Source organism: Oenanthe melanoleuca, chromosome 3 (assembly GCF_029582105.1).
Source record: "Oenanthe melanoleuca isolate GR-GAL-2019-014 chromosome 3, OMel1.0, whole genome shotgun sequence".
Classification (NCBI taxonomy): domain Eukaryota; kingdom Metazoa; phylum Chordata; class Aves; order Passeriformes; family Muscicapidae; genus Oenanthe; species Oenanthe melanoleuca.
The window spans coordinates 99061523-99069121 of record NC_079336.1 but is presented as its reverse complement, the minus strand read 5'-3'; positions in this window follow the sequence as shown (position 1 = coordinate 99069121).

Sequence of the window (7599 nt, the reverse complement as noted above, 5' to 3'; positions counted from 1 at the left end):
AAGTGGATTTGAGCACAGAGGTGCTGCCCACCCCATCCCCAAAAACACAGGGAATGTGATTTGGGAAAGTATTATTCCCATGGCACTTTTCTTCCCTTCTGCAGCTCTCAGGCTGTTTCAGCCACCTCCTGCACCATCCCGAGGTGGTTTTGCAGAGCTCCCCAGCACTGCAAATCCCTGGCAGCAGGGAGGAATTCCCTGGAAAGCTGGCTCAGGCTGGGATGGAGCAGAGGATGGCCTGGTTGAGGGGGATATCAGGCCAAGATCAAACCAGGAGACGTTGCCCAGGTCAGCAGTGCAGGGAGCGTGAGCCCCACGAGCGATAAAGTGTTCAGAACAGCTTGTGCTCCACAGCTGCCAAGGCCCATTTCTGCTTGGTTTATGCACCATGCCAATTCCTCCCCTATAAGATTAAGCTGCCTCCAGGCAATTTCAACTTACACATCTGATATTTGGAGCATTTGCTATGCTCTGCAGCTCAGGAGAAGGCCCAGCCCCTGCGCTGCCACTTCTCCTTTTCACCTCACGTCACCCTTGCAAAGGCACTTGCTCCCATTTAAGGGCTCACACACCTTTTCTGGGATTTTTAGTCAGCAAGGGAATGGTATTTTGCTGAGGAGCAGGACAGAGCCATCAGTGCCATAGAGATCAACATTTCAGGGGCACCAACCTGCCAGAAAAGTGTGCAGGATGTGTTAGCTTGGATATATCCATCATGCTGGGGAAGAGTTTCCCCCTCTTAAAACTATTCTGAGCTCATGAAATCCATTAATTAATCCCAAATACCAGCCCTAGAAACAAATAAATGCTGTTTGAAGCCTAAAAGCTTGGTTTCAAGGCCATTCTGAGTGGTTCCAAGTTAAAAAAGGCAGATACCAAATTACAAATATTCGATAATCTTGAAGTCTCCAAATTCCTTATTTGTTTACTTATCCAACTGCACATGAATAATTTTAGTCTAGCACAGGCCTGTTTGGGTGCCAGATCGTGTTTGCAAGTCTGCCCTGTGAAAGGCAAATGTACAGTTGAACTTGGATGCTATGCAAGTATCAGCCAGCTATTAGCAGTGATTGCTAAACAATTTCTCCAAAAATTAGATCAAACAAAGCTCAATGCCTGTGGTTGTTGCTGTGAGGAAAACAGTTACTAATACACAACTAGTTGGGCTCAATTTATAAATGCAATTAAAACACTGCATTTATCTTGCTAGAACAGCAACTCTACTTTATGGAGATTTAATCCAGCATTAAACCAAATTTCTGGATGCACAGACCTAAAGGGACAGTTGTGTGCACAAGAACCACCTGATTCAGCTCACAAAACACCAGAAAATTTTGCAGCTGCACTTCCAAAACCATTGGTTCAACCATTCAGATGAAACAGTTGTGTAACAGTTATAAAGAAGACCATGGAAAAGCAGGAGAGGAAAGAAACTTCCTGAGTGTTTGGCATTGTTACTATTAGTGATGGCTGAATTCATTTTGCCTCATTTCCAATGCAGTCAGATATTCAAATAAAACTTGAACACCATCTGTTTGCCATGATCCAGAGACAACAAGGGTTGGAGACCAGGAATCATGATGAATCAAGATTTTGCCTACCAGATCCAGCCTGGGACCTGTGAGAAAGGCTCTACCTGGAACAAGGGAAAAAGTTTCCTCTAAATGCAAAGCCATTTCTAACTGAATCAGCATTGGATGTGTGGAAAGAATATATTTACAAGGGAAAGATTTTACAAGAAAATTTTGCAAATGTAATCAACTCCTGCATGGAAAGAGTCTCTGGAACAGCAGGGCAGAAAGCACTGGCTTTACAGCAACTGGGGAAGAATGGCTTGCAAAACCCCTGCACCTCAATCTGTGCCATAATTACACAGCTCATTAGATTAATCACTAACAACTCCAGACTCTTCATGATGAAATCAAGAGTGCTGTTTCTCTGATTTGGGAAGCTCTCAAATAAATTTTTTTTTAAGCTGAATTTTTTTTAGAAGGTTGACAAAACCAGGAACGTTAAAACTCTGTATGTTCAGGAACTGAAGTAATTCAACTAAATAAAACATCCAGCAAAAGCACCAAGAAAAAAAACCCTAGAGCAAACTTAATTGTGATAACTGAGTTTAATGATGTTAAATGGCAAAGCTCATCATAAAAAAATTACAACTGAAACTTCCCCCCAGTATTACTCAGGGCAGGTTTCACTCCACTTAACTCGGACAACAGGAACAGGATTCACAATTCATTTAGTCAAGGGAAACCTGTGGGGAGCAGGAGGGCTGAGGAAGCACATCCATAATTAACTCCATTTGGAGGCACAGTTATGATATGAGTGTGCACTAATCCTTCATTTACCTTCCCTGAGACATTTGTGCTCGAGATTTGCAGCCAAGAGTTGAATGAGAATAAATCTGTGCAAGCTTTGCTCTGACATTTGCCCTGTGTTAAGGCCACTCTGTCCCAGGCTGGCACACTCAGGGTATCCCACTCTCCTTCTGCCAGGGGACACAGACAGGCTTCCCCCAGGAATTCAGGGATTGCAGCATGGCCATGCCAAGCTCCAGGGATCAGCCTAGGAGGTGTCATGGGCAGGATACAGAAGGAAAAGCCACTTTAAGAAGCTTTAATTAATTAAACTCCCACCTAGTTACAGGCAGGTGCTGAACAGACCCCAGATTCCCACAAAGGCACCCTCAGCAGTATTTTACTGCAATCCTCAAAAGCAGATTCTCTCTTTCATGTAACCAGGGCCACTGGTGCTCAGGGCCAGCCCTGGCCAGGGATCCCAATGCAGAAGCCAACAAACCCCAAACCTTGCAGAGTCAGCCAAGAAATTGGGTTTGATTCCAGCTCAGCCACTCAGGACCAGAGGCTCACAAACCTCAGAGGCTTCAAATTCTTCCCAGGGTTAAAAAAACCAGCCCTGGCCTCAAAATTTTGTGGCATGGCAAGTGAAGAGAGGATTTTCTTGGCATTGCCTTTTTGGTTTTTTTTGCACAGCCTCCTTAGAGGTTGTGAATTTGCTGGTGCCCATGAGCATCTTGTACTGTACCTCTGTTTTAGTAGAAATTGCTGTGCAAGTCCAGCCATGTGCCATTGCTCTCAGAAGTATCAGGGTCAAGAAAAAAATATAAGATTTAGAGATGAGAGATTTTTGTTGCTCATGGCAGGGGCAGAATTACATCTGCTTGAAGATTTCACAAGTAGGAACTACTCAACATTTGCTTAAAATTGGAAAATAGGTACAATCCTAAAGCAAAAAAGTCACTGAGAGAAGATTCAGCAAAGAGCCCACAGTTAATGATACCCTGGATATTGGTGCCCTGGCTTTGTGTTTCTATTTGCCTGTTCACACAATCAGTTTTAATATCCTGAAAACACCAGTAACAATTTTAAAAAATAATTTATTCAAAGGTTTGGTTTTTTTCATAACTATGTTGGAACATCTGAAGCCAGAAAGAGTTCCACCTGTACTGGGAATAATATGCTGGGAGTTGTTGATAAAGATCATTCCAGTGGCACAGCTAAAAGTCAGGGTGTACCACTGAGAAACTCCTGATTTCTTTCAGATGCTCTTTGCACCTGAAAAATGTACAAAAATCAGGTTTGGCATGCTCTGAAGAGAACACCTGAAATAAGATCAAGGCCAAGCACACAGTATGAAGTTATGACACAATAAAGTAAATCAAAGGCTGCAGCTGCATCACTGAACTGTTACCAGCTGTGGAGCAAATACCTGTTACTGGGAGCAGCTGCTACTACCCTATAAAAATTTTACATGTTCTGCAAATTTCAGACCTCAAAACAGGGCTGACTTTAGTTTTAAAAGGCAGATACCCCTATTAATATAAACAATTACCACTCTTCTCCTAGTTTTACTACCACTGGCATTTTTCAAGCCAGTTGAAACTTGTGCAGGTAACTATATGAATTAAACACCACACTCTGAATTCTTTACTAGCTTTTCTTTCAACAAGGTAGCAATGTCTAAGCATAGCTATAGTAAGTGGTGATGGGATTTATAACTGGGTCCTGACTATAAATCATATTTTTATCAGCCTTAAACTTTAAATTGTTGTTTTTTTCCTTCATTTTATATATCACCTCTCATCAAGAGGACCTATATCAAGGCCTATAGTTCCCCCAAAAATAATATAGATATTTTCCCAAGGAAAAAAAAGAATAATGTAAGCATTTAGAGATTCCAAGGAGTCATTTTGAAGAAATAACTACTTGCATTCATGGTAAAATTTAAAGTCTCCATACAAAGGGCTTGACCCAGCCCTGGTGAAACCAGTGGCATTTGTCACAGCAAAAAAACACTGGAAATGGGTCAAGAACATGGCATGGGGTGACAAGCTGCTCCATCATTGGCTTTTAATTTAAGCTTAAACCTCCTTTACAAGGCAAGAGGGTGAGAACAGAAAAAAAAAACCCACATCAATCACCACATCCACACAGTTCCCAACTCCTATTTATAGTTTTGCTTGGAAATTGAGGAGAAAAATGCAAAGCACCATGCCAAAGGGGAACCAGCCATGATCCACAGGACTCTGAGCTGCAAGGCTGCTGCTTTATTTCAAGTGTTCTGTCCACCACACTCAGCACTGCTGCAAGTCCAGGCCTCATCAACATCCAACTCTGAACAAGCCTTCCAAGGCTTTTTCCTGGAGTTTCTCAGAGAGCAAAGATAAAAAGGATTCAGTGGCCCAGATGCTTTAATGATGGGCAAGTTGTGGTCAAGCAAACCTCTCCTGTCTTTCTCCATTACCTGGACCTCTCTGCTTGGCACCTGCAGCAGCTTGGAGCTCCCAGAGCCTTGTTCTTTGTTAGAGAGGCTCTATGAATCACTGTCTTGCTTTTGCTTATCTTGCTTGGAAATGCCTCTTAAAATTAACACACTCAGTTTTAAAATAGCCCAAGTAACCACTAAACAGCTATTTTAAAATGTCACATCCACAGGTAAGCAATTAGGAGCAGCATTTCAACTTGGGATTTAAAGAGCTCCAAATTCACCTTTTTGGACTGATTTTGTGCCATCACCCACCACACCACAGATCAATCATGCTTTGCCCTTCAATCACTCAAGGAATTCAAGGCCTTGAGTCATCTCAGACCTTCTTGTATTCCTTGGTATGTACCATAGTTCCCATCATAAACACTTAAAATTAGAGCTTTGGCTCTTCACAGCCTCTCAGGGTGACACAGAGGAACGCTGAGCAGTGCTCAGCCCTCAGATGAGATTTTTGGAGTGTTTTCTAGACTACAAATCATTTTAACTTGGGCACCCAAAACCTAACTTGACAGAGAGCAAGCACACAGATCAGGAAGCTCACACACATGATGTTCACTTATATTTTTTACACTACAGGTCAAAGTCATTTGTAGTGTTAGAAGTGGTGCTAATTCAGTTCAGAAAACAAATTTAAACATCAGCCCACACATGCAGAGTCCCTTGCACTTAGCTTTGCTCACCTTCTTTGTTAAAGGCACAGCATTGAGTGGTCAGAGTTCACAGAAATGCCTGGAAAAGCTTAAGAGTTGAACCTCTAGGTGCTCCTCTGTAATCCATGATTTTCTGGCCCCTCCACTCCCACTGCACACAAAAAGGGAAGAGCACTGTCCATAGTAAATTCTGCAAAATTTACTATATCTGTACATTATCTCTTTGCCTCAAAAAATACTTTCTCTGCCAATCACTCACCCATGCAAACTAAAGCCTGAAATGAAAACCAAGCTGCTGTTTCCTATTATCCCATAAATATTCAGGGTATCCTTGGAAGTTTCCGAGCTAGCCACGGAGGAGTTGCGTGGGCAGAAGCTGCGCCCTGCAGGCACCGGCAGGAAGCGGCGGGGACAGAGCCTGGACCAGCACAGCCCGTGCTCAGCTCACCAGTGCCACCGCACGGCAAATGTCCTTTTCAGTAAAGACACACCAAACCGCGCGTTCCAGGGTTTTACTCTGCCCAGAGAGCTTCCTGCCACCACGGGCACGGTATTCTCAATTTCTCTACTACAGAAAAGCCGCGGCATGGTGAAGACCCCCGAGAAAAGGGCTAGACTCGGGAATTAAAATAAGATGTTTTCATACTGCCTTGGAGCTGCTGTTAATCAGTGAACTGGCTGGGAAAAAAATTAAGTCTCACTGTGGTTGCTCATCCCTCTGATTCTCTGGTGAAGCCAGTGTTCCAAGCCCAGATACTCATTTCTTCCCTGTGTTTAATGCCAGGAGCAGCCCCCAGCTCAACACCCACTGCCAGAGTACATTAACCACTTCAAATAAAGCACTTTCACTTCAAAGACACGCTGCAAATACAAGAAACATTTACAGAATCTCACCTGCTACAACAAACAGCTCTATGTATTCAGTAAGTAAATATATACAAGCAGAACCTCCACATGGTACCTGTCCCACTGACCTGGAATGTTCCTGGGGAGCTGGTGAAAGAGAAAGCAGCTCAGTAAAGAGTATAAAACACAAACTTTAAAACTGCAGTTTGTTAGAGGGAAGAGTTTCCCTTTCATTAGATGGAAATACACATTGATCCCACTTTGCAGCACACACACATAATTATTTCAGCACAATCCAGACTGAGCAAGTGAGTTCAGGTGGCTTTAAGTGCCAAAGAACCCAAATCCACAGCTCCCAGAAACCAGTGCAGCTTTAATTTAGTACCTGGCCAAGGACATTGAAAACTCCTGGAAAGAAGAATGGCAGTCTCTGTTTCCAAGTATTACAGAGGGGTTTCTCTCAGAATATAGAATCACTGCCCACTACCCTGCAGAACTGCCTTTGCCAGCTCAATAACAGGTTTGAGTCCAGTCCCCTGCCCCTGAATACAGGATTTCCCACTACAGCCCCTCAGCTTTAGAGGCTGCTCCCACCCTTTGCAGCTGCTGAGCCTGTTTTTAACCTGCCACAAGTTCCAATTGCCCAGGTCTGGGTTTTTCCCTCATGTGGAACGCCTAAGTGCTGGCCTGTGGAGACACATTACATCCCATACATCAGCAGCAATGAAAACCAGGACTCAAATTGTTTTAAAGTCTGCCCCTCAAAAGAAAAAAAAAATAACACTTCACGTGTCTATTACACTGTAGGCATGACACACAAGTTTCATGTACACATGTACTTTGACTACTGACATATCCAAATAAAATCTTCTAGAAAATAAAAGTTTGCTCTGACAATTACTCAATCCTCTGCCTTACCTGCTCCTTACAGAGTGCAAAAATAAAATTTAAAAAAACTCAACAAAGCCAGCTCACTTTAGAAACCACAGCACTGGTTTGGGAAAGGGGATTTGCATCTTCAACTCTTTCTCATTTGTTCAAGCAGTCCTATAAGAGAAATAGTTGTAGAAAACTGACTTACTTGGCAGGACAGGATGGCTTAGGATGAGCACAGACTTCAGTTTGCTCTCATACACCTTCTGTTTGAATCCACCTTCCATTCCAGGGCACAGGGAATGCTGCATTTCACACCTCCTGCTCAGGGAGCAGCACAGCACAGAGCCCTCAAAAACCTGGGAGAAGAAAGAAAGAGAAAAGGTAGTGCTACCCTAAAATAGAATGAGATACCAACAAGGTCCAGGGGCAGATGGGC